At 47.1% G+C, this 27,639-nt stretch overlaps 1 pseudogene; it reads left to right on the top strand.

Moving 5' to 3' along the window:
* The first annotated feature begins 3,916 nt into the window (after nucleotides 1–3,916).
* Nucleotides 3,917–26,898, top strand: LOC131501600 (leucine carboxyl methyltransferase 1-like; annotated as a pseudogene).
* Nucleotides 26,899–27,639: the final 741 nt, after the last annotated feature.

Consider the following 27,639-nt stretch of genomic DNA (forward strand, 5'->3'; position numbering starts at 1 on the left):
ATTAAACGGTTTTGTTGCTGATTTGATAGCAGATTTACTGCTTGCTGTTTCTGCTTTCATTTTGCATTTTTTGGTTTCTTTATTTTGTATATTCAGTGATCACTTGGCTCTTTGGTGATCTGCCCATTTTTGGCCTTTCTTCTGGGATATTAGGATTTTTTTCCTTACTGATTCGTAAGTTCTTTATGTTTTCAGGATGTTACTATGTGATGTCACAGGTACTTTTCATCGCTTAATATTTGCCTTTTACTTTGCTTATGATATCTAAGCTCACTGTTGCTCATGTGGTGAAGGCAATACTGTATTTGATCCATGCTGTGACACACGTTCTTACGTCTTTGCCATCAGCTGTGATTTATTCTCGATGTGTCCTGCAGTCACTGCCAAGTCGTGTTAGAGTTGTCATTACCTGTGCAAGTGGATGTGGTCATTGTTGCTTGCGGCAGGGCCGGATGACTACACCGTCAGCTCTTGGGTCCTTCTGTCCACGTGCCTTTTAAGGGCCATTTGCAGAAGGAGCACAAATCCTGATGCTGTTGGAGAACCATCCATGGATACCTCCTGATGAGATCAAGAAAGGCTCAGTAACAAGACCTGCACCTGGAGGGTCGGCAGCGTGGAAGAAAATCTTGGAGAGGATGATGGTGATCTCTTGGGGATGCAGCCTTGCCAATGCCCTTGGCGGCCCGAAGGTCAATATTGTGTGGAAACTCACAGATACCCCAGAAGGGAAGACTTAACCCTCTTACTGCATTCATCCATTTCCTTTTAATCCGTTTAAATAAGCACAAAAGGGCTTTTGCAGGAGCATCTGGCGGCTCAGTCAACAGAGCATGCAACTCTGGATGTGGTTGTGAGTTCAGGCCCACGTTGCACACAGAGCCTACTTGAAAACTAATTAAACAAACAAACGGGCTTTTTCCAACAAGCACAAAATTAAAATTGTAAGCAATAAGAAAAACATTAACTGCCAGTGTTTCTTCTTTCTTGTTTCAGTCTTATAATTGATAATGTCTTAGATGAAATATGGCATATAGTTCATGGAGAAAAAGTTTAAAACATAGAGATAAATTAAAACACACACACACACACACACCCCAGAAATCGCCAGTTCCCTAGTACTTGTCTGTAGATACGCACATAGGCACATACACGTGTTCACGGGCACATTGGCTACATCGGTTTTTGGCCTAACATTTTTCCCTTCACGGTGTCTCGAACGTCTTGGCATGTCTGATCCTTCTAGTTCATATCTGAGATGACCGGTTAGTGTTTCCTTGTGTGGATCCACCATGTTCAGCTGGGCTCCCAGGGGTGACAGAATTCTAAGCTCTGAAACAGGTTGCCCATCTCCCTTTGGAACTCCCCATCAGCAGTGCTCGCTAGTTCTTTGACCCGTACTCTTCTTAGCAGTGCTCTGTAAATCTTCTCATGTTAGCCACTCTGAAGGGCAGATCAGTGACATCCTTTTCCTCCCAGAAACCACTGGCAGTCTTCTAGATCTGGAGACCAGAGGGAGACGCATGTTGGAAACATTAGAAAGTGGGAGTCGTAAGGACTCGTGACCGGATACGTTTGTGTTCTGTCCCCACCTGTTACGTTTGTGCACCTCGCCGTGGTTTGGGGCCGCTGCACGTGGCTGCAGAGGTCTCTCCCTGGCTCCCACCACCCGCCTCTCTAGTTTCTCCTTGATTCTCCGCTGTTCCCCAGCCTCCCTACCGACTTTCTGTTCCTGGAACATTCCAAGGCGGTTCCTGTCCAGAGCATTTCTGTCTGCTCTTCCTCCTGTCTAGAACGCCTTTTGCACAGCTTTCTCCAGTTCTGTAAGCACCCAACTCAGCCCATTCCCTTTTCAGAGAGGCTTTCCCTCTCACATTCTCTAACGTAGGTCCATCCGTCCTCCATGCTGTTGTCCTTCATCTGTCACAAGCCCTTCCTTATCTTTGTGGCTGGTTCACTACTGTATCCCCAATGGTTGGCACTTAGCAGACACTCACCAAAGATGGCTTGATGGAATCAATAGTATTAACTTGACGGAGGATACGGTTGAGAGGAGGGGAAACTGCTCCTTGTCATCCAGAGGAGGGCGGTAGTAAGTCCAACGCAGAGCTTGTGGAGGGGGGCAACTCGATCAGCTTTTCAGCAGGTAGGGCTGCTGGGCATTGGAGTGACTGCCTTCTTTGTGGTGCGTAGTCAGGCAGTGGCTTGGTGTTGTGGAAGGATTCTGGCATCGGATGTCAGGGTTGACCAGGTCAGTTCCAAGGCCCCCTCCAACCCTTACGTCCATGTTTGATGTTCGCATCATTAGTCTGTGGTTCTTGGACTGCAGACACGGCCTTTACCACTAGATGGCACCAGGTGATTGCTTTGAGGCCGGTGCTCCTCAAATCTGCCAACAGGGAGAACACCCTCTTCTCTCTTCTTTTACTTATCCAAGTATAGTTGACATACAATGTTACATTAATTTCAGGCGTGCAACATAGTGATTTGACAAATCTACATATTACTCAGGACTCACCACCGTTAGGTGTCGTCACATCTGTCACCGTACTGTTTTAACAGTATTATTGACTGGATTCCCTATATTCCACTTTTCATCTTTGTGCGTTACTCATATGACTGGAAGTTTGTACCTCTTAAGCCCTCTTTGCCTATTTTGTCCATCCCCCCGCCCCCTCTGGCAACCACCACCTTGTTCTCTGTGTTTAAGAGTCTATTTTGTGTGTTCGGAGAACAGACCTTTCATTGCATTTTACCCCAGACACCCACTTCAACCAAAGCTTCACAAAACCATCTTAACTCTTACAGTGTGGAATGCATACTGATATTGTCTATTTCACTCTATTCGACTGCATTTTCACAGATGGAGACTTGCAAACTACTACACTGATTTTATTATACGGATGGGTCATGATTCATCGTTTGAAAAGCACCGTTTTAGACAGCTGAGCCTGTTCACCCTTGTAAAACTTGGACAGTCTGGGCCCGTAGCAAATCGTGTCCCTTAATGAGTACTTTGTGCATTTCCGTGCTGACTTGCTGCCTCGAGAAGCCAAAAGTATGTGCTTCCTTGTGTGTGTGTGTGTGTGTGTGTGTGTGTGTGTGTGTGCGCGCGTGCGGATGTGTGAACGTGGACATGAGAGAGACTGGGGGGGATAGGTTTGTACAGGATTAGCAGCGACCACAGTCAAGGCAGCGGTAAGCCTTGTCAGTGGACGTAAGGAGAAGATCTCATATCTGCCTCTGGGAGCTCAGACTCTAGCTGGGTAACAGTCACTCATCCCTTCCCCCTCAGCTTGTTCATCACACGGAAATGAGCTCATATACTCAGGATATCACTTAGGATGCTTCAGGGTGTAGCAGGTAACAGAAGCCTGACTCCGTTTGGTTTAAGCGATAAAGACATTTAGAAACTCTCAAAATGTCTGTTGAGAGGTAGAGCGGGGTGCAGGCCCACAGTGGCTCGGCCTTAAGGATCCAGGTTTCTTCCATTACATGTCCTTGTCCGAAGGCTGGTTCCACTCATGGTTGCCAGAAGACCTTAAGTGGTCATTGGGGTTTCAGATCCCTGGCTTAGAACACTAGAACTTTGATTCCCTGTCGTGTGGCCTGGGGAGAGGTTAGGTTACTGTAGCATTTTCCAGGTTGTAGTGCATGCCAGAGAGGGTAAGCTACAACGGCATTTTCTAGGTTGTAGCTGTTCTGTTTATTTGTTCCTGGTTTTTCCTTTTACTCCCTAAGGGACGTGAAATGACAGAGCTGGGGGAAATACTTAGGAAGTCATTATCGAGTTTTACAAAACAATTCTAGATCTTTCCTGTGGACCCAGAACTTCTGGTTGAGTAGGGTTGTCTGAATAGTTCTGGCCAGTGAGTTTGCCGAGTGAATGAACGGTTGCACGTCTTCTGGGTGAGGTATGAGGTGAGGTTATATGCTCTCCAGGTCCTGGGAAAGGAATTAGCAGTCAGAATAAAGAGAGGTGACACATGGCCGCCGTGGGAAGGGTGAGAGGAGTGGAAGTGAGCACTCGGCGGATGGCTGAGTCTGTTTACATTTGTAACGGAGTGCTAAATGGGAGTGTGTTGGCCTTGTGAAGTAGATGGTTTTCCTCCTTGACCTGGTTCCTGAGAGCCTGAATCTACTGACGTCTACTCACCTGCCTCCTTTTTATCCCTTCCAGGTTTGCAGTAAACATTGGCTACTCGCATGACCCTTATACCCAGCATTTTGTAAGACTGTCTAAGGAGAGGAAGGCCCCCGAAATTAACAGAGGCAAGTGACCCCCTCCCTCCTCACTATTCCCTCATCAGCTGAGAGGCCTGGGGTTTTAGGGATTCATTCGTTTTTTTTTTTAAACAATACAAATTTATTATCTTACAGTTCTGAAGGTCAGAAGTCAAACATGGGTCTTACTAGGCTAACATCAAAGTGTCATCAGGGCCGTTTCTTTTGGAGACCATAGGGGAGAGTCTATTTCCTTTTCTTGTCTACCTTCTGGAAACCACCTACATTCCATGGAAGATGGCCCCTTCTCCATTTCAAGGCCAGCAGTGTAACATAGGGATTCATTCTTAACATGAGAGTTGCAGTGTTCCTTCTCTCCGGTAGTATATGAAAGTGCTTATTTCCCAACATCCTCACCAACACAGTGTATTATGAAACTTTTCATCTTTGTGAATCTGATCCATGAAAAATGGTATCTTACAGTAATTTTATTTTAGATTCCTCTTATTTTTGGGTGAAGTTGAAGATCATTAGGATTATTTTTTTAATATATTTTTTAAATGTTTATTTTGAGAGAGTTCACTTGCTTGCAAGCAGGGAGGGGCAGAGGGAGAGAGGGAGAGAGAATGAGAGAATGAGAGAGAGAATCCCAAGCAGGCTCCATGCTGTCAGCACAGAGCCCGATGTGGGGCTCAAACCCTTGAACCGTGAGATCATGACCTGAGCTGAAATCAGGAGTCGGACACTTGCTTAGCCAACTGAGCCACCCAGGTGCCCCAAGATCATTTTATATGTTTAAGAGCCATTTATATATCTTTTACTGTGAACTGTCTGTTCATGGAAGGAATGACTTTTTTTGGCCTTGTTAAAGTCAGGCTGCACAAGTCATTTCTATCAAGGCAGTGAAAGGATTTGAGACAGGAGGGTGACTTAGTCTCAGCCAGATTGAGAAATTGGCCAAATGACGATAGTTGCTGTGGGTGCAGGGCATCTTGGCCCTAAAGATGGATCCTATGGGTAGTTTCAATAAGAAATGCAAAGAAATTTTAAAGTGGTGCTTCCTGAGAATAAGGACATGGTACTTACTTTGAGCTGAGGGTGAAACCAGGCATCAGTAAGATTGGACGAGGCCTGGCTAAGAGGCCTTAAGCCTCCCTCCCGCGCTCTTGAGGACACTTTCCTAACAGACGCTGCAGAGGCAGGGCCCCACCATGGTGCCCTGGGTGCTGGGGGCCCTGGGCAGCAGGTCAGCCCTCCGGCCTTCCTTCTTCCTCTCCCTGGGTTGGCATCGCTAGACTAGGGCCCCACAGTAGGAGAGTGCTTCCCAAACAGCGTGTGGGAAGCATTTTTAAAATTTTTCCAATGTCCAGTCCATTGTAGATGATACTCTGTAACCCACGGTAAAAAGGATTTAATAAAAAAGTAAAATGGAAGAGACATGTAACGTTTATTTATATTTGAGACAGAGAGAGAGACACAGCATGAACAGGGGAGGGTCAGAGAGAGAGGGAGACAGAATCTGAAACAGGCTTCAGGCTCTGAGCTGTCAGCACAGAGCCCGACGGGGGGCTCGAACTCACAGACTCTGAGATCATGACCTGATCCGAAGTCAGACGCCCAACCGACTGGGCCACCCAGGCGACCCAAAAGAGACATGTAAAAAGACAAGCTCAAATTATTTACTAGTAGAATCCATAGACATGAAATCCCTATGTCAAATTGCAGTGAGTGTCTATAAATGCCACTCAAATTTTGTTCTTAAAATAGTAATACTGTAAGCAGAAGGGCTTTAGAACCCAGATCAATTTTATCTTCCTTTGACCCTCTTTTATTTCTTGTCTCCTCTGTTCCAGCTTCCCACGCCAGAGCTTAACAAGTCAGTTTATTAGGCACCGTTTGCCTGTGCACCGCCCCCCGCCCAACCCCGCCTGTGGTGTTTTACAAACATCCAGGCTCTACCCCGCACAGGATGGAGATGAAGGGAGCACGCTAAGAAACATGGCTGTCTTTGCTTTGACATTGGTCTGCCCCATTTCCTGACCCCAGAATACTTTCCAGCGGGTCTCCCAATTTTGAGTTTCAGCCGAATTCTGAGTAGCTCTCACTTAGCCACGAAAAGACACATTTCTAAGAGGGACATTTAGATCCCATGTTTTGATGTAAAATATTTTTCTTTCATATGTAGAATTAGGGGGTGTTGCGTTTTCCTTAAGGTAGTTGATCCAACCATTAGATAGATTGTGCTTATGTTGGTTCAAATGGCTTTAAAAAAAAAAAAAAGGAAGAGAATTTTAAAGTCCTTACTTCTCCCATAAGGTCTATGGATAACCTAAACCGCTACCCCTGAAGAAGGGCAGAAGGGTTGTGTTTTGTCCTCCTGGTGTGAACTTTGCAAGGCTTATTTCCATCATCACTGAGTCATGGCTCGTCTCTGTCTCTCTCTCAGGATATTTTGCTCACGTCCATGGCGTCCGTCAGCTTATAAAGGCATTTCTAGGGAAGACAGAATGTCCCTGTGAGATTCTAAATCTTGGGGCTGGGATGGATACCACCTTCTGGAGACTAAAGGTAAATTAAAAAATACCGCCCCCTTGTTTCCCCAATTGTTTAATTTTGTGAAGGTTCCCAGCGGGTTCAGAAATGTCAGGGGCGCCTTGGCGACTCTGTCGGTTGAGCACCCGACCCTTGATTGCGGTTCAGGTCATGATCTCTGTTTGTGGGTTCAGACCCGCATTGGGCTCTGTGCTGACGGGACAGAGGCTGCTTGGGATTCTGTCACTCTCGCACTCTCCCTCTCTCTCTGCCCTTCCCCCATCTCTCTCGCAAAATAAGTAAATAAACATTTTTTTAAATGTTAGAAATATATTCAAAAGGAATGCGGTGACTGCCTGTCTCGCGTCCCTGTCCCCATCCGTTTGCACCTGCTGTGCAACCACTGTCAGCCACGTACGTGATGTCACCAGGGCCCTAGATATGTGCCTTGCTTCTTAGCTCCTGCTGTCACAAACAGGGCTTTTGATCCAAATGCTTGTATACATTCTCTGCGTGTGTGCGAGAGCCCTGCCAGTGGAGTAGCTGAGACCAGGGGCCCATGCATTTGCCGTTTTGACGACAACAAAAGACTTTACTGTCGTCGTGACGGTGTCTTCAGTATAGCTTGGAGATTTGCAAGGCTGGGTGATGGTAACATGACACAAAGCCCTTTTAAGTTTAGTGATTCATTTTGAGAGAGAGAGAGAGAGAGAGAGAGAGAGAGAGAGAGAGAGAGAGAGACAGAATCCTAAGTGGGGCTTAGATGCGGGGCCTATCCCACGGAGCACGAGACCGTGACCCAAGCCGAAATCAAGAGTGCGAGCCCAACTGCCTGAGCCATCCAGGTGCCCCTCCATTCTCTGAGTTGGTCCCTCACCTCCTTCGTTAGGGTTCAAGAGCAGGTATAATTACACTCACTCACAGAAGAGGAAATGGGTCCAGTTAGTGGCAGAATCAGGACCACGGGCCTGGCCTTTGATTCCGGGCTGGACTTGTAGCACCAAACCTTTTCTCTACAACGATCTCACTGACTGCATTTTCTTTTTTGTAGGTTTGTACAGATCTCTCTGGTTCTTCTGTCAGGTCGGTCATGTGGCAGTCATGGGTACGTGCATTTCCCCAGATTCTTGCAGAAGTACACCAAGATACACTAGAGTGTGTGGGCCTAATGCGACCTGAGTGTGTATTTTGTCCCTCATCAGCTCACCCGATGAGGTCTTTGGTCATCGGTGCCCCCAGCCTCTCTCTCACTGAGGCGAGAAATCAGTGGCCTCAGCACAGCCTTAGTATTAACCGGTTGCCTCTGCATTCTTCATTCAGGATAAGATAGCTAACGTTTCTGAAGGGCGTGCACATCCATGACCTCAGGAATGAACATGAGAGCTCTGCAGGTGGGGGGCGGGTTACCCAGACGGGGCAAGGCGGGCTCCGAGAGCTTGTGGCGTCCCCAGGTCGGACAGCCAGTGGCGCTGGAGCATGGAACAAACAACGGACTGCAGTTCGTCCACGTCCAGATTCCCTCCTTGTTCTCTCCAGAGAGCCCTGTGGCTGCTCGGGGGGTGGGGGTGGGGGGCTCTTTGCTATAGGTCGGCGGTGCCTCTGGGCCTCAGAGACCACGGTGTGGTGGAAGGAACTGGAAGAGAATGCAGTGGCAGAATGTGTGCAGTGTGAACAGAAGCCACGGGAGAAACTCCTCCTTTGGGCTTGACACCCTTTTCAACGTGGTCCCGTGGTTTGGTCTCTCCCCCCGCCGTGTAGGTGGGTTAATCATTACTAAATCTGAGATTTTTATTTCTGAGCAAGGTACACTGAAGCTCATGTGCCCCTTCCGAGGAAAAGGTTATCTGTCAGCAGTGAGGAAGGAGAATAGTGCAGGGTCTGAAAAATTTGGTGGAGTTTTTTCGTTTTGATAATGACATCGGTCTAAAGGGTTTTAAAAAACCTAAGTTTCTTTTTAGAAAAATGATGCTTGTTTGCTCTCTGGAGCAGGAGCTGAACGGGCCAAATTTAGGCTGCCACCTATGTCGGTAAATAAAGTTTTACTGCAACACAGCCAACTCCCAGTTCCTTCCATCTTCCCTATGGCTGCTTTAGCCCTACGGCAGCAGAGTGGAGAAGTCACAGCAGAGACCGTCTGGCCTGCAAAGGCTAGAGTACTGGCTGTTTACAGCAAGTTCGCTGAGCCCTGTTTTTGAGCTCTATGTGCTTCTGTAAAAGAGGAGGGGAGATCTCGTCGGCTAGTCTTGTTGTCTGGTGCACCTTCCACCTGGGAGGGTCCCCTGGCTGCACCAGCAGAGGCTTGGCTGTGGGTCACAGGCTTTCTGCTGCCGCTGGTGTGTGAGCTCGTTCTGTATGACGTCAGGCCCCAAGACCAGTCGAAGGGACAGTTGAAGGCTCCCACCTTCAAGCAGCGGGTGAGAGTAGGGTGCAGGAAAGCCAGTACAACCCCAGACAAAGAATAAAGGGTGAGTGAAACCCTTTAAGGGACCTCAGCTTCTTGGTGTCTCTTGAATCCTATTTCCACACGGCCAGAGGATCAAGGACGCAGGGGGTCAGTCTCAATATGGCAGCCTGTGCAGCGGTCGGCCACGTTGGATCTCCTTTGAGCCTACGGGATACTCTTCCTCACGGTTGTCCCCGGCTGCCCTGCGGTAGCTATGCACGGTCCCGGTTGCCTTCCGTGCCTCCTGTGATGTGGAGCTACTGGCGAGTGGAGTGGAGTGTCGGAAGGGCTCAGGGAATCCCAGAATAAAAGTTGAAGCGTCATGTCCCACAGCCATTTGTTGCCCCTTTCCCAAAGGCAAGAAAGAAGATGTCTGTTCCTTAAAAGCTCCAGGTGTGCCTTTTGGAAGCTTTCCCTCCATGGTGACCCCTTAATCGGCATTCTTAAGAGGGCAAGTAGCTGATGAGTGGGAAAGCTCTTTAGAAAGTCAGAAGTCCTAGACGAGCCATAGGATCGTATGCTGTCCTGCATTTGCTTTTGTTCCCCAGGCCTTCTGGAATTTTAGCGTGTCCTTAACTTCATATCGTGTGAGCAAAATCCTTAGAGGGTGTTCTGGAATTTCCTAGCAAAAGTCATCTTCTGGTATGCTCTAAACGTTTCCTCCAAATATCTTCGGACAGCTTTTTACCCGGCCCTGCCCTACACACGGGCAGGGGAGCGCGGCAGCACCGAGAGAGAACGGGTGAGATCGGTGAGCGTGTCTCTTCTGATGGGTCAGGAGACTGTCTTTGTCTCTGTCTTCCTGTCTCCCCCTTCCTCCCTCCCCCTTTGTCCCCCAGACCAGATCCCCTGAGATTTTCCAAGGGCTGAGGGGTAGCTGGCTCTCCCAGTTCTGACACTTGCCCTTAGGGTCACCTCCTACTGGAAAATGCTTGCTTGTGATTGCTGCCCCCCGCCCGTCATGCTGTCGTGGGGGGCCGGCTCCCTCTCGGTCCCTGCTGTCCATCGCTCGTTACTGTGCACGTAAATGGTGTTCTGCGCAGTTGCTCAAGTCAGAAAGAGGGGTGTCATCCTCACCCCAGCTCTTCCTTAATCCCGGCCCACACCTGTGAGGCCCACCACCGGGTTCTGGGCACCAACAAGTGTCTTTTTCTTGGTCTTTTTTTCCACTTTAAGGAAGCGGCTCTGTACTTGTGGAATGTAAGTACAGGTGGATACGGAGGCGTTAGAAGAGCGCTTTGGGGAGGCGCCGGGCAAGTCACCAGGTTGTGGAGCGCCTTGTTTCTTTCCCCAAGCCTCAGGGGCATCGGGAGCTGCTGCAGGCAACACGCAGGGTGTCGCTGAGAGTCCAGACAGCGGTGTCCTTACAGTGTGTGCAGTTGGCGAGCTGAGGAGGAGAGAATGCGTTCGTGAATACGCACCGGGGCTGAGGGATTGATTGGACGTGACAGAGAATGTGCTAGGATGGCCAGGGGGCCAAGGGGAGACCAGGCCGGGGATGCAGAAGGGGGAGCAGGGTCGTGTGTGTGTGTGTGTGTGTGCGCGCGCGCGCGCGCGTCTGCCACGCTCTTTTACTGCAGCCCTCAGTAAAGATAAATGTACACCCCAGGCCAAGACCTAATTCTAAGTACCCATGTCAATAAGGTTTTTAAGTTTATTTATTTAACTTGAGAGAGAGAACCGGTGGGGGAAGGGCAGAGAGAGAAGGGGACAGAAGATCCAAAGCGGGCCCTGGCCCCCACGTGGGGCTCAAACTCACGAGTCGTGAGATCATGACCTGACCCAATGTCAGACACTTAACCGACGGAGCCACCTCGGCGCCCCGTCCCCATGACAGTCAATGATAAAGGCACACACGTGGCACTTACTAAGGCAGGCCCCGTTCTGAGTGTCCCTTGTGTGTACTCATTTCCTCATTACTCCTCACAACCCCGTGAGGTGCTGTCCCTGTCTCTGCTTCGCAGAGGAGGGAAACTTGGCCCAGGGAATGGAGTGACTTTGGGGCCTCGCGGCAGACAGGCGGTGGAGCTGGGATTCGAACCCCCGTCCCCTGCTCCAGAGCACCTGCCCTTTACCACCCGCTGTATCCTCCCCTCACAGAAAAAAGTAAACGTGTCACAAAACAGTACTCACCCCCACTGTGTGCGATGCTTCGGGATTTTTGCTGTTTTATTCCATTTTATCCCTCAAATGCTGGTCAGCATTGGTGTCCTGACCCTCTCTGATTCATCTCGATCTGCTTTTTGGAAAATCCTATCAGGTCCTACTCCCCCAGCGCCTCCACATACCCCCACCTCCATCCCAGGCACTGCTCCCCCAGTTCAGGCTCCCCGTGACTTCTTCCCTGGACAGCTGTGAACCCCTGACGCCCGTCCTCCATCCATTCCCCACGTGGAGACCACAGTAATGTGGAAAATACATCTCTGCCCATATCGTTCCTGGATGTCAAACCCTTAAGTGCCCTGATGCTCTTCGGGGCCTAGTACTCGCTCGGTACGTGAAGGTGGTCAGTAAATGTAGGAGTGAATACATAATTCTAGAGCTTACTGCGTGTTTTTCCTCAGGATGAAGATCTTCTCCCAAGTAAATATTTTGAAGTGGACTTTCCCATGAGAGTCACGAGAAAGCTGCACAGCATCAAGTGAGTATGGCTTTGACCACAGGAGAGAGCCCGGCAGGATTCAGGGGCAGCGTTCAGGAGGCGGCCGGTCTGAACGCCAGAGACCTCATTTTAGGGGACTCTTCCCTTTTACCCTCTTCCCGCCTTCCTTCTGGCCCCAAGATCCCCATTCCAAACTGTCTTCAAAATGAAATGTCCCCTCCCTTGCAACTCTTCTGTCCGTTAACGTAATTTCTCTGAACACGTAATAGAAATGACCTATAGTGGTTTAATTTTAATCTGAAATTTAAAAAAGTGTTTTAATGTTTTATTTATTTTTGAGAGAGAGAGAGGGAGACAGAGTATGAGTGGGGGAGAGGCACAGAGAGAGAGAGAGAGAGAGAGAGAGACAGAGTCCAAAGCAGGGCCCAGGCTCCGAGCTGTCAGCACAGAGTCTGATGTGGGCCTTGAACTCATGAACCGTGAGATCATGACCTGAGCCAAAGTTGGACACTTAACCGACTGAGCCAACCAGGCGCTCCAATAATCTGAATTTTCATGTGTGCTCCGGCTACTTCTGTATCTCCAGAGCATAGAAAGGGGCCTGGCTCAGAGCAGATGTGTAGTAAATAGCGTTTGAATGAATAATGGGAGGCCAAATTGGCCATTTACTATATATGAGATAGTATGGGGGCCACCCTGAGTCCATGTTTTAAGAATTCTGCAGTTACAGATGGCGAGTTTGTGAATCTTTGCTGAGAGCTTTTGTAGCACCATGTGAAATGCTTCACTCAGATGATCTCGTTGAGTCCTCAGAGCCGACTCAGGAATGACATGCTTTTATTAGCAGTTGAGGAAACCAAAGCTCAAAGAAGTTAAGCTAATTTCCATAAGGTTACCTGTTGACAAAGGGGTAGAGCTGAAATTTAAACCCTGACCTCAAGCCCAAGGTCAGATTTTCTCAGTGGTTTTTAACATATACTTCTTCCCCTTCTTTTTAAACTAGTCATTTAAACAAAATCTTAAGTCTTACATTTAAAAAAATTTTTAGTAACCATTAAAACTTTCACCTTGTCCTTTAAAGATGTGTAATTCCCACAAGCTAGAAATAGTTTAAGTTTTTTTTTTTTCTAACTTATCCTATGGAAACAAGTTTTGCCCTTTTCCAAATACAAGATTATATTACACGGAAGGTGCATTTTATCTAAAAATAATTTTTTTAAATAATTATTTATTTTTGAGAGAGGGAGACAGAGTGCAAGCTGGGGAGGGGCACAGAGACAGGGAGACACAGAATCCGAAGCAAGCTCCAGGCTCTGAGCCGTCAGCACAGAGCTCAACGCAGGGCTCAAACTCACGAGCTGTGTGCGAGATCATGACCTGAGCCGAACGAAGTTGGATGCTCAACCGACGGACCACCCAGGCGCCCCACGTAGCGTGCATTTGAGATGCGCTATGGCATCTGACGCTGTGCAGCCACAGAATACGACCTAGCTTGTTAGGACACCGAGTCAAATAAGAGCAGGTGGGCTCTCACTTAAGCCTAGAGGAGGTTTCTGGGGTGAAAGATGTGTGTATGGTGGTTGCGATACTGAAATCAGCTCTCGGATGTCTAATATTTTGCACATTCTGGAGGAGAGCAGAGTCATCACCTAAATGTTACTGGACGTCAGGTCTGAGTAGGAATCGGTTTGTTTAGTTGTCTGTGATTAACAATGGTTAAAATTTTTAATTGAGTGAGCAGAAGCAGGAAACGAGAGACAGCTTGGAAAACACTGGAACATTTGGAAACATATCGCTAGCCTATCTTTGGTGGTTTCTACGTCTTGAGTGTTTCATGATCAGTTTGTGACTTGACGTCAGATTCGGAGAGTAACGCTCACTGACCTACTCTGAGAGCTGATCCACTGAATTTTTCATGTGTGTGCCTAGGGTCAGACGTGATTAAGCAGCAGGCCCTCTGGAGTCGCCCTTGCTTTGAGCAGTAGCGGTACCTACTGGCCATTTCGGTAGTGGGTGTTTGCGTTTTTTCAGTAACTAAGCTACTTGACTCATTTCTCTCTCTTTCCCATCTTCCCATAGATACAAGCCTTTCTTATTACAACCCATTATAGAATGACATTCAGAGGACACACTGCAAATTGGCAACTAAGTAATACAGTATGGGCTACCTCTCTGCTTTTCTTCCCCTTTCTTTTTAAAGATGGTGTGTGTGTGTGTGTGTGTGTGTGTGAGCGTGCGCGTCTGAGTCTGTGCGTGTGTGCACATGACGTCATAGAGTGTATACTTCTGCATCACATCTACTGTGAAGGAACTTGAAACAATTGTTTGTATGGCCCCTCTTAGATGTCCAAAGGTCCCAATCTGAAATCTTTTGAAAAACATTTCAGTGAGTTGCAAACATTTCAAATATAGGAGCTTTTTCCCGAAAATCTTTCCTTGGAAAAATCCACTCCGGCAGCCTCAGACCCTGACTCCTACATGGCTGCTTCGTTGAGAGGGAATGCACGTCCCCACCACTGTTGTCTCGTACCTGACCCGCTTCACCTGTTACGTTAGGTCCTTGGCCCCGGGGCTCAGTTTTTCCCCGTAAGTTTTCAGTATGAGTGTTTCCAACAACTCTTTCCTCCCTTCTAAGCCTTTAAAACTAAGGTCACAAACACTCTTCCAGAATGTTCCATTGTGTTCAGTGTGTGTCTGACAGAGAAGTTCAAGGGGCTTATTAATAATTCAGGTCAGAAAACATGCTCAGAGAGGATGGCCTTAGATGGTGGGCACAGATAACACAGGAAACGTCAGGCAACTAGACAGGCCTCTACACCAGCACAGTGCCCTCGTCACGCTCCTAGTGAACAGACTCCCACAGAAACTAATATCTCCTCCATCCTTTGTTTCCCTCGTACAAATTTTAAGTACAACCTCCTCAGGCTTTGCCATTGGCTGGCACATCTCCTTTCTCTACATCGTAGCCGTCATACTTTTCTGTATATTTGGTTAATATTTGCGTCAGAAGGATTAGCTGTAATGAAAGGGTTAGTTAGCACTTTGCATTGCCTTCGACCCATCAGTGTAGAAGCATGTGAAGTAGAAAGTAAAGACCCTGCGTAATCTCTCCCCCCACCACGATAACCACTGTGCAGGGTGTTTTCTCCTGTGGATGGACAGTGTACCTAGAGGCAGGTAAATGTCACGCGTAAGAAAATACACATGTAAATAGAATCCCGTGCCCGGCCCGCAAAAGGTTCAGTAAATTTTTGGTGAAGGAATCTATGCATATATTGAATAAATAAATATATATGATGTAGACCAACATGTATTTGTTGAAAGAGTGAATCTATACTTGTAGAAATAAATAAATACAGTTATATGTATAATTTTAGCAAAGCGAATAATTTACACGTACTGTTTTGAAACTTGTTCTTTGTGCATCCTAGGGAATCACGGCTGTCTTCATGTTGCCAGATTAGATCTACCTCGTTATTTCTGGTGACTTCGTAGTACTCCTCTGCATGGAAATCCCATTTTACTTAACGTATTCGCTACTGATGGTCCTTTAGATTGCCGCCTTCTTTATGGTTTCCTATTAAACAGTTTTGTAGAAAGCCTAGTTATATGTGCATATTCGCAGGAATTGCCAGTTCAAAAAATTGTACCTTATGAATTCTAATAGCTACTGCCAAGCCGTGCTTCAAGACCCTTTCGACGAATTTGTATTTTCACCAGAGTAGATGCGGGTTCCCTTTCCCTACACCCTCGCTAACACTGGCTACTACCATTTTAAAAAATTCCTGCCAGTCTGCCAAATCTGTGAATTAAAGATTTTTCTGTAACTTTGTTTTAAATTTTTTATAACTTTGAACGTGCTAGTGAAACGGAGTACCCTTCCTTCCTTCTGTTGGCCTGTGGGATTTCTTGTAACTTTCCTCTGCTCATATATTTTCCAGTTGCATTGTTTCATTTCCTTTTCAATTTATAGGAATCCTTTACAACATAAAGCAATGTTCTTTGATATAAATCCCTCGTCAACTGTTGATTGGCAGATTTCTTTCTTAGCCTTTCACTTGGTTTTTAACTCTGGGTTTGTGTCTTGTGTGGGCAAATTTTCTAGTCCTGTCCTTGATAGTTTTTGATCTTGCCATCATTCTGGGAGAGGGACAGTTGAAATAAAAATTAATGAAAATACAAATGTGAGTGAAAATTTGAGAAAAGTGATAGGCGATGATAACACTGACACATTTTCATTGAAAAATTGCCCTATTTCATTAAACCTTTGAGGCTGTGATTGCAAGAATCACACTATCTATTTACCGCCAGGAAAGAAAAGGTGCTGATAAGTTAAACCGAAACGTTATTGACCGATGCATCCTCATTTCAGAAATGTGAAACTGAGAAAAAATACGCATCTTGAAATTGATCATTTCTTAAAGCTGAAATATGCACGAGGTGAAACTTAAAAGTATACAAATGGGCACACAATGAAAAGTCAGTCCGGATGAGTGAATCAAGGGGGACGTCTGGGTGGCTCAGTCAGTCAAATGGCCAAGTCGTGATTTGGGCTCAGGTCAGGATCTCACAGTTCATGAGTTTGAGCCCTGCACTGGACTCTGTGTTATTAGCACAGAGCCTGCTTGGGATTCTTTCTCTCCCCCTTTCTCCACCCTTCCCCCGCTCTCCCTCCCCCCCCCCCCGCCATCTCTCAAAATAAGTAAGTAAATGAACCTCCATGTACCCATCACTGAACTTTTAACTGTGGCCAATTTCGTCTGTACCAGTGGTTCTAGAAGTGTAGTCCTGGACTAGTGACATCACCACTGTGGAGCATTGGTTGGAAATACAGATGTCTAGCTTTTGAAAGAATTTGGCAAAATGTCTACTTCTGGAAGATCTGCTACATCAGAAACTCGGGGGGTTGAAGCCATCAGTCTCTTTTAACAAGCCCGCCAGGTGATTCTGATGACTGCCAAAGCTCGAGAACCACTATAGAAACCATGCTGTCCGATCTCTGTGGGAGTATTTTCAAGCAAACGTTATCATTGTATTTGTAAATACTTTAGAAGCTATTTTCTTTTAAACATAGTATCTCACAAATTGGCACGACATTTAGAGAGTGGCCAGCCGATCGGTACCAATACTTAAATATTTTACCCCTTGACCTCCTAATTCTACTCCTAGAGACCTACTTAACTGGACGGGTGCTTCATGAGGTCTAAACAAAGATACTCATCGCAGTGCCTCAGATGGAGAAAGTTTGGAGATACCACAGGCCTAATCGTGAGGGCTTGGCTGAGTAAGTTGTTTTATCCACTGATGGAATGCTAGGAAATCATTACAGACGATGATGTCATTGATATTACTGTTAAGTAGGAGAAGCAGTTTTCAAAAGAAGAATTGGCCCTCCTTTCTTTTTCCTGTGTGATGTGTGTGTACGTATTTGTGTGACAGAAAATGTGCTTATGTTGTGTGTATGGGTTTATGTTGTATGTATAGAAGAAAGACTGGAATGTTCTATACCAAAACATTAATAGTTGGAAGATGTGATTTTCGTTCATTCCACCCTCCTCCTTCCTGATTTTTTTTTTCCTTTTTGCAGTGGGACATGTATTTCTGTAATGGAGAAAAAATAATTGAATTTTGAAAAGAAATCCATTGAAATGATCTCCTCTGGATGAATTTCTGCTGAAATGATAATCTCTTCTTGGCTTTCCAGGTGGACACCTGTTGGATTCAAAGAGCTATGCCATTATCGGAGCAGATCTCCGAGACTCACCTGAACTCGAAGAGAAGCTAGAGAAATGTAACGTGAATCCACAGTGAGATCTTGTTTTAACCTCTTACGCGTTTGTGATTTCATGTGAATACAAAATAAGGTCAGGTGAAAGTGCAGCATGATACCCGTGTTCCGTTTTTAATTCTGAGATGTTTATCATTTCATTGCTATGAGGGAGGTTTTCTAAGTCTTTGAGAAGCAATGTTTCTCCTGTTTTCACATCAGAATCACGTGTGTTGCTTTTATAACATACTGATGCCTGATACCATAAAGTTTGAGAGAAGGTAATTATATGTATAGAAACCTATAACTGCAGGGCACCTGGGTGGCTCAGTTGGTTAAGCGTCCAACTCTTGATTTCCGCTCAGGTCATGATCTCACGGTTGGGGAGATCGAGCCCCATGTCAGGCTTTGCGCGGAGAGCTTGGAGATTATATTAAGTACGCGTGTGAAAGCAGTTGAACGGAAATTGGCGCAGAAGCTATAATCTGTAGATTATTACAGTTGCAGTGGTAACCAGCAGCAACCCGCTGCGAACGTAGAAACACACCATTTGGGCAAATGTGCTACATGGCCAGGGAAATGATCACTTACAAATCAGGAGAGCTCTTGGGATGCCTGCGTGGCTCAGTTGGTTAAGCATCCAACTTCTGAATTCGGCTCAGGTCGTGATCTCCTGGTTCATGAGATTGAGCCCCACATTGGGCTCTGTGCTGACACAGCCTGCTTGGGATTCTCCCTCCCTCTCTGTCTGCTCCTCCCCTGCTTGCCCTCTGTCTCTCTCAAAATAAGTAAATACACTTAAAAAAAATTAATCAGGGGAGCTCTTGATAGGCAAGTTTGCCTCACTCCTGGAGATCTACAAAATGGATAAGGAACAGCAGCTATCACAAGTATTAGAATTACATTCATAATTCTCTGGGGTTCATTTGTGCTCTGTGTTTTCCTCCGTGGGCTGTTTTGCTTCGCTTAGACTTCTCTTCTGAAAAGTATTAATCCTGTTTTTAACATTGGCGAAGACTGCCTCTTAAAAATACACTGTAAACGTGTTTAACTTTTCACTTCCAAATAATTCAAATTTGTAAAAAAAAGTTGCAAACCTTTACAGGAAATTCCCACGTAGCCTTCTCCACCTGGCTTCCCCCCATGTGGTAATACCATATGTAATAGTCAGTGCCTTTTGCATTAAAAAGGTTTTTGGAGGGGCACCTGGGTAGCTCAGTCGGTTAAGCATCCGACTTCAGCTCAGTTCATGATCTCATGGTTCATGGGTTCGAGCCCTGCATCAGGCTCTGTGCTGACAGCTTGGAGCCTGGAGGCCTGGAGCCTGCTTCAGATCCTGTGTCTCCCTTTCTCTCTGCCCCTCCCCGGCTTGTGCTCTGTCTCTCAAAAATAAACAAACATTTAAAAAAAATTTTAAATAAATAAAAACGTTTTTGGAACTGTTTTTCTCTAATTACCAACCTATTGAGGTTTTGAAACTTTTTTTTCCACTCACTTTTTCTTTTTTTTTTTTTTTTTTTTTTTTTTAATTTATTTTTGGGACAGAGAGAGACAGAGCATGAACGGGGGAGGGGCAGAGAGAGAGGGAGACACAGAATCAGAAACAGGCTCCAGGCTCCGAGCCATCAGCCCAGAGCCTGACGCGGGGCTCGAACTCACGGACCGTGAGATCGTGACCTGGCTGAAGTCGGACGCTTAACCGACTGCGCCACCCAGGCGCCCCTCCACTCACTTTTTCTAATCGTTCCTATTGATATAATCTGGGGGTTTAGACTTAGGTTAAAAAAAAATTGCTTACTTTAAACTTCCTTTTAATGTTTTTCTTTCTGATTTTCAACTTCATCTGCAACTTGGACTTCATTGTCTATCCTCTGGATTTAGTTCTCTCATTCTTTGTACCATGACCCAGTTGGGTCCAGAGAGCATTTGTAGATATATGCATACATATGTGTGTGTGTATTTGTATACACATACATACATTTTTATTTTGGAGAGAGAGAAAGAGAGCTTGTGCAAGTCAGGGAGAGGGGTAGAGGAAACGAGAGAGAGAGATAAGATCCCAAGCAGGCTGCATGCTCAGCATGGAGCGCAACACAGGGCTCAATCCCATAACCCTGGGATCATGACCTGAGCCGAAATCAAGAGTCAGATGCTCAACTGACCGAGGTACCCAGGCGCACCTGGATATATATTTTTAATTTCTTTTAGTGTTTATTTATTTTTGAGAGAGAGTGTGAGCACGAGCCGGGGAGGAGCAGAGAGAAAGGGAGACACCGAATCCGAAGCAGGCCCCAGGCTCTGAGCGGTGAGCAGAGCCCGATGTGGGGCTCGAAGCCATGGACTGTGAGATTATGACTTGAGCTGAAGTTGGATGCTTAACCGACTGAGCCACCCAGGCACCCCTGGATGTATATTTTTAAGTCACTTGAGTTATACAACATTTCCTTGTCAAAAAAAGAAAAAAAAAAAAAAAGGAAATCCTGATGAACAGTAACAGTGGATAGTCGGGACTGTCGGGTCAAAGCCAGCAGCACTTGTGGGTAGCCTTTCTCTCTAGCGATCATGAGTCCAGGCACTGAGTCTAACTGCATGGGTTACATTCTGACACTAACGTACACGATGTTCTTTTCAGCAAATTGCTTGGGTATTTTCAGTTCAGACAATTTACTTGTTTTGAAATTCCCTGCCAATAAAAATAGGCAAAAGTAACCTACTTGCTTTGTGAGAAAAATAGCAACCAGCCATGAGGAACAGCAGCGTAAAGGGGCAGAGAAGGAGGAGGATCCAGTAAAGGAGTCAGAAGGAGCAGGAATAAATCAGCAGAGCTCACACAATTTAGGGCTGCCTGTGTTCCCTTCCAACTGTAAAGCGTTTAGAGATTTCTGTAGGAGTTTAGTGCTTTTCCTGTTTCGTAATTTGTTCGTTACTTCGGGTCTGGTAACTCAGACCGCATGCTAATGTGTCATTTGTTGAAGACTGTTCCGTGTTTTAAATTCTTTTTTTTTTTTTTTTTTTTACATTTTTTATTTATTTTTGGGACAGAGAGAGACAGAGCATAAACGGGGGAGGGGCAGAGAGAGAGGGAGACACAGAATCGGAAACAGGCTCCAGGCTCCGAGCCATCAGCCCAGAGCCTGACGCGGGGCTCGAACTCACGGACCGCGAGATCGTGACCTGGCTGAAGTCGGACGCTTAACCGACTGCGCCACCCAGGCGCCCCACCGTGTTTTTAATTCTTGATGATAAAAGTTTGTGTAAGAAGAATTAGATTCTGTTAAAGGGATAGCAGTATTTCTGCATTTTATCAGTCAGCTTTTGATGTGTACCAAAATCTCTGCAGCCTCAGCGGTCTCGAACAACTCACAATTCTGAGCAGTTCACAAGTTGCTCAGGATTGTGTGAGTGAACCATTTGGACTGGGCTTAGCTGGGTGGTTCTTCCACTGGAGCCAGCTGCAGCTGAGGTCCCCTGGGGTTCACTGCTGTAGCTGAGATCCCCTGGGGTTCCCTCCTATGTGGATGCCTCATTCTCACGCACAGGGCCTCCCCTCCGATAGCAAGCCAGCTTGGGTTCATTGCCACACGGGTTCAGACTTCCGAGCAAGAGGGCAAGGGCCAACGTGCAAGTGATTTTCAGCTTGCGCTTGCGTCGTGTTTGCTACTGTTGTATTGGCCACAGCGAGTTACAGGCCTAACCCAGATTCCAGGGGAAGGGAACTAGACTGCCTCGGAGCAAGGGGTCTGCAGGGCCACCTTGTCACCCTGTGCGGGCATGCCGGGGGAGAATTTGTAGCAAGCCAGACAAAACCTTGCTCAGTGCTCGCGTTGTTACGGTCTGAAACTTTGGGTCACGACGGGGCTCTCCACCTCTTACCGCCCTGATAGTTGACGTGCTATCCGGGGCTTCTCCTCTTCCTGCGGTGTGCACCCCAGGGTTTTCCTGCCCTGCCAGCACTATCCGTGGCTGCCGTTAGAGTCCCGATTTGATGAATACATACTTATGTGCCTTTTTTCTTCTCTGAAGATTGCCAGCACTGCTGATAACGGAACGCGTGCTGGTGTACATGACTCCGGAGCAGTCGGCCAACCTTCTCAAGTGGGCAGCTAACGGCGTTGAGACAGCTATGTTCATAAACTACCAACAGGTAAAAGGAAGCTCAAGACCTTTGCGTGCTGTATGCGTTCGCGTGGGGGCTAACCCTCTCTGAGCAACCCCAGTATAAATTTCCACTCACTCTTTTCCTTCCGCCTCTGGCCACACACACATCGCCGTTTTAAATCGATTCTAGCAATTCCCAGCGTTCCTGATTTCTTAACTTCCTGCAAACTCGCAGCCAGGGTTTTTGGAACTTCTCTCTTGGCCTTTACAAAAACTTTGTAAAGTTCACATTTTACCGTTGTATTAATTATAGAGTCATAGACCGCGATGGAAGGAATTTTGGCTAACATATGGGTGTCAGGGTAGCGAACCCTGATTCCTTCCGAGGCAGGCAGGTGATGCAGTGGAGGAAGTTGGCCAGGTGTAAGGCAGACAGGAGTGCTGGGGACTCTGGTGAACCACAGTTCACCCCTGCTCAGTGCCACCTCGTTGTTCCCATGTGGACATGGGAGCCTGGAGTTGAGAACCCCCAATTTTCCAGGAGAAGTGACAGTGTAGAATTTTAATGTAAAATTCCTAATTTGTAACGTCCCCGAGTTTGGCCCGCTGGTTGGCTGTTTTTCTCTTCTGATGTGGTGGGAAGGGTTCTGTTTTAGAGCTTTGGAATTATTCAGCGTGGGTCCGAGTCCTGGCCCTGGCTCTTATGATTGGCCGGGTGCCCTTAGGCAGAATGGTAGGGTGGTTGGGAGTCCATGCTCTGGAGGTAGATTGCCTAGCTGTGTGACCGGGACAAGTTTCATAACCTCTCCGTGCTGTCTCTTTATCAGGAAAATGAGAATAATAACAGTCCCGACGTTAATAGGGTGTAGTGAGGAGTAAGCGAGTTAATTTGTACGAGAGCATGTTCAGGATTGCCCGGCTGCTGAGCAGGTTATTAGCTGTTATTTGGATCTTTCTGAGCCCCAGGTCCTTGTTTTTGATTTTGATTTGTTTTTAAAGTTCTCTACTTATTTTGAGAGAGAGCATGAGCAGGGAAGGAGCAGGGTGGGGGTGGGGGTGGGGGTGGGGGTGGGTGGAGAGAATCCCAAGCAGGCTCTGTGCTAGCAGCCTGGAGCCTGACGCGGGGCTTGATCCCACAAACTGTGAGATCGTGACTTGAGCCGAAATAAGGGTTGGATGGACGCTCAAGTAACTGAACCATCCCGGTGCCCCCGCCAGGGCTTTGTTTATAAAGGGAGAACTTCTCTGGGCTATTATGGGAGTTCATGAGATGATGTGTAGCGGGGGGCACGTGACTGAATACATGGCGGCTAATTTTATTGCTTAGTTCATTTTAACTTTATTGATTTTATTTTTTTCATCTCATTTTATTTTTAAATTCCATTACGGATGACAGCAGTAAACGCTTTGCCCCGTGTCACGTAATTATGGACAGATCTAAGGCTAGACCTTGGTTGACTTTCTCACCCCTTCATGCCCCAGGCCACATTCCCGTAGAGGTGGTTCTCGGTTGAGTTTTCTTCCTTCCCTCTGTGTAACTGGGGGCATTCCTCACACTCAGTCTTCAGTCCTGGTGAGTGGATATAATGGTAGCTGGCCTCATCTGGCTTCTGTAAGTCTTGGGAATCTGTCTTTGCTTGCAGGATATCAGGACTGGGGAAAATGAATTCTGCTTGCTTTCTTTTTTAAATTTATCTTATTTTTTTAGCGTTTGTTTATTTTTGAGAGAGAGAGAGAGAGAGAGAGAGAGGGCGCGAGCACGGCAGGGATAGAGAGAGAGGGAGACACAGGATCTGAAACAGGCTCCAGGCTCTGAACCGTCAGCACAGACCCCGACACGGGGCTCAAACTCACGAACTGTGAGATCGTGACCTGAGCCGAAGTCGGCCGCTTAACCGACTGGGCCACGTAGGTGCCCCTGAATTCTGCTTTGTTTTCACACATTGTGGGTGTTCACCCTGCTCTGTTCGCCTCGTTTCATTCGTGCGTTCTCTTATTCAACATCATATAGCAATGGTGGATGAAGTGAATCTTGACCATGGACCCAGTCACTTGGGAGCAAGCCTGGGGATGTGTCCGTTTTCACTGAATTCTGCAATTTCCTAACAAATGCAAACCATCAGCCTCCTCAGGTGTACTAACTGCTCACATGCCTTCCATGATTTCCTACTCAGTATTTTAAAATGACAAAAACCACATGAATGATGAAAAAACCTGTTTTTTAAATATTTGTTTATTTTTTAGAGAGCGAGCGAGCAGGGGAGGGGTAGAGAGACAGACAGAATCCCAAGCAGGTTCCATGCTGTGAGCACAGAGCCCAGTGCGGGGCTCAAACCCACAAACTGTGAGATCATGACCTGAGCCAAAAATCAAGAGTCGGTCGCTTACCGACCGAGGTGCCCTGAGTGATGCAAATTTCAGTACTGGTAGAATAAGGGTAGCGAACTTGTAGAAGTTGCTTGCTATATAGCAGGCACCTTCCGTGAGTGTGACCTGTATTAACCTACTTGTCACGTAACCAGGGTGTGGCGGGTGTGGCCGGTGAGGGGACCCAAGCACAGAGGGATTGGACAGCTTGCTGCCCACGGCCGCACGGCCTCACGGCCGGTAAGTTTCAGGCCAGGATTCAGACCCAGGCAGGAAGACGACGGAGCACGTGCTCACAGGCACCCAGTGTGACCATTCATGCCACGTAAGCCTCACACGTCCACCGACAGAGAGTGATGCTGCTTCTTGCCTGCCACCGTTGTCACAGGAGCTCTGGGAATCATTTCGTATAGTAAACTGTTGACGTTTTGGGACAAAGTAACAATAGTGCGCGGTGTATTATGTATGTTTTGTGACATTTGTGCATATAGATACGTTAATGGTTTTTTTGAAGTGGTAAATGGGGGGCACATGGGTGGCTCAGTCAGCTAAGCATCTGGTTTTGGCTCAGGTCATGATCTCACGGCTCATGAGCTCGAGCCCCACGTCGAGCTCTGGGCTCACAGCTCAGAGCCTGGAGCCTGCTTCGGATTCTGGGGTTCCCTCTCTCTCTGCCCCTCCCCTCGTTCATGCTCTGTCTCTCTCAAAAATGAATAAACATCGTAAGAAGGGGGTTTTAAATGGTTTCTCATTAGATAAGTAACAGCACATGCAAAACTTCAAAAAAAAATCAAATAGTACAAAAGGGTATGCAGGGAAAGGTAAGTCTCTCTTCTACCCCGGACCTTAGTGAGTCCTCCAACCTGGGAAGCAACACTGCCAGATTCCAGAATTATTCTGCGCATATATAAATGTAGCTAGAGATTTTTTTTTTTTTCTTAAGGGCAGACAGGAGCATGTTATGCACAGCCCTCTGTACTGTACTTTTCGAGAGTCTGTTATCTGAGAATCATTCCACATCTGTATCTGTGTCTGTATGTGTGTCTGCGTCTGTACCTACATCTACTTGGATGTCCTCTTGCTGTTTTCATGGCAATGTAATATTTCATTAAACGACCATGCCACAACTGCTTTAACCCCAGCGGATGGGCATGTGAGTCCTTTCCGTCATAGGTCCCGTTACACATCATGCTGCGGAGTAAACCCTCTTGCACCTGGCGTGCACGTGGGAGTCTACCTGTGGAGCAGCCGCTCAGTGGTCTGACCGGCTCCCAGGCCGAGCGCACACCGCCCGGTTGCCCCGCAGGGGGCGGCAGCAGACGACGCTCTCGTCAGCCCCGCGTGCCGTGCCCGCCCCCGACTCCGTTGACTGCACTGGGTATTAGCAAACATCAGCCTTGACGGCTCAGAAACAGAATACTGTTGTCTGATTTTGCGTATTCGAGAAGCCCTTCTGGCATTGCCCAGCCTCCTCTTTCCCTTCCCAGGTGAACATGGACGACCGACCGGTTCGGACAGACCGTGATCGAAAACCTGCGGAGGAGACAGTGTGACCTGGCGGGAGTGGAGACCTGCAAGCCGTGAGAGTCACAGGTCGGAGAGCAGGGCGGGGACATCCTTTGGTACCCTTAACCCCCCAGGGAAGGGCACACTCCCTTCTCCGATCAGAGAATGTGAGAAGCCCTGTCGCGTGCCCACCTGAACAGGCAGCTGGGGTTCCACGTGGGCCGCTGGTTCGTCACGCTAAAGAAGTCCAAGACCTGGGCCGCCATCTTGGTTTGGAAAAAACACATTCACATTTCCCATACCCTATTAGCCCAAGTTTTCAGTATGCATATTTGCAAACAACATGAACGTAGAGGGAACAGTAGGACGAAAACCCATGTCCCATCAGCCAACTTTGGTGACTCACATCTTTCAATATTGTTTTATTTATCCCCATTTTTTGTCGGTGTTGTCACTGGAATATTTTAAGGCACATCCAGAGAGTATAGCATTACCCCCATAAATACTTCCATGTGAATCTCCTACCAGTAAGCATTTTCTTCCCCCACCCCGGGATAATGGTAACATCATCATTGTACCTCACACAGCAGCCGAAACTCCTCCATAGCACCTACTCCACAGTCCGTGTTTGGATTTCCCCAGTTGTTTAAAAAAAAAAAAACAGAAAAAAATTCTATAGGTGGTGTGTTTGAAACAGGATCCAAACATGGTCCAAACTTTGCACTTGACACGTCGCTTACGTTTCTTAGAATCTGTAATAAAGACTTTAAATATCTTTTATTTATTGTTTTTTAGGTTGTTTGGTTTTCTCTTTTTTTTTGCTGAGGAGACACCACCCACCCCTGCCCCTATTAAATAGGTGGGATATGTCACATTACGCCTCGAACGCATTCAAACACTCTTGCTCACGGAGAAGTTCCTGGCTTTATTTCTCTTTAAATATACATTAGTGACTTCTCTCCCATGATAACAATGCATGTTCGGTGTAGGAAATTGGAAAAGAAAAAGAAGAAAGATGGGGGCTGGGACGGGCTTTTGAAAAAGGAGTCATCTGAGACAAGTTCTCATGTGCTCCAAGAGTGCCTTGGAGTTGTGCAACAGTGCCTCGTACCTTGCCTTTTCTCTCCGCTGCACATTCTAGAAAGAACGGCTCCTGTCGAATGGGTGGGAAACTGCGTCAGCCGTCGACGTGATGGAAGCGTACAGCAGACTGCCTCAAGCTGAAGCGAGCAGGTGCGGATTGGCGAGAGTTAGTTTCACGGCGAACAATTCTGATTGATTAAAGGCATAACTGTCTTTAATGTAAACACAAACACAAAACAAACCTCAAACCTCCAACCCTCACTAGATATACTTTGAACCATGTTAATCTGCTAATACAGGCTAAACCACAGCACCTTGAGAGGAACTCATTAGCCACTAACGGAGATAGGGTTTGTGCCAAAGCAGGTTATTTTGGTCAAAACGAGCGGTCACACCTGTCGCACTCCCAGAGCACCCTGTGCGGTGGCAATTCTGCACAGTCCCTGTGTTTTGCAGATTTTTTCTCTGAACTTATTTTTATTTTAAGAGAGAGAGCAGAGCGCGAGTGGGGAAGGGGCAGCGAGAGAGGGAGAGAGAGAATCCCGAGCCGGGTCTATGATGTCAGTGCAGAGTCCGAGGTGAGGGCCTTGAACCCATGAACCGTGAGGTCGTGACCTGAGCCAAAATCAAGAGCCGGACGCTTAACCGACCGAGCCACCCAGGCGCCTCTTTGTGTATATGTTGTAAAGCTTATATTTAAATGCTCTTTTGAAAAAAATCATACAAGCACATGATAAAACAAAACAGAAGAAGGCAGTGTAGAGTACGAAGACCAACCCTTCCATCCTGCTCCCCTCACCACGAGTCTACCACCTTCTCTCAAGACGCAAGTGCCCTTGCCCGTTCTTCCAGAAGTGAGCTACGCGTGTGGAAGCACGTATGTCCCCCACTTGCTCTTGACGTAGATAGTAGCGTACTCTGCACGTTATTAACTCTACAGTTTGCTTTTCGAATTCCACGGTGAGCCTTAGAGACTGTGCCAGGTCGGTGCACACAGACCCATCGCATTCTTTCAGA

Source organism: Neofelis nebulosa, chromosome 18 (assembly GCF_028018385.1).
Source record: "Neofelis nebulosa isolate mNeoNeb1 chromosome 18, mNeoNeb1.pri, whole genome shotgun sequence".
Taxonomy (NCBI): domain Eukaryota; kingdom Metazoa; phylum Chordata; class Mammalia; order Carnivora; family Felidae; genus Neofelis; species Neofelis nebulosa.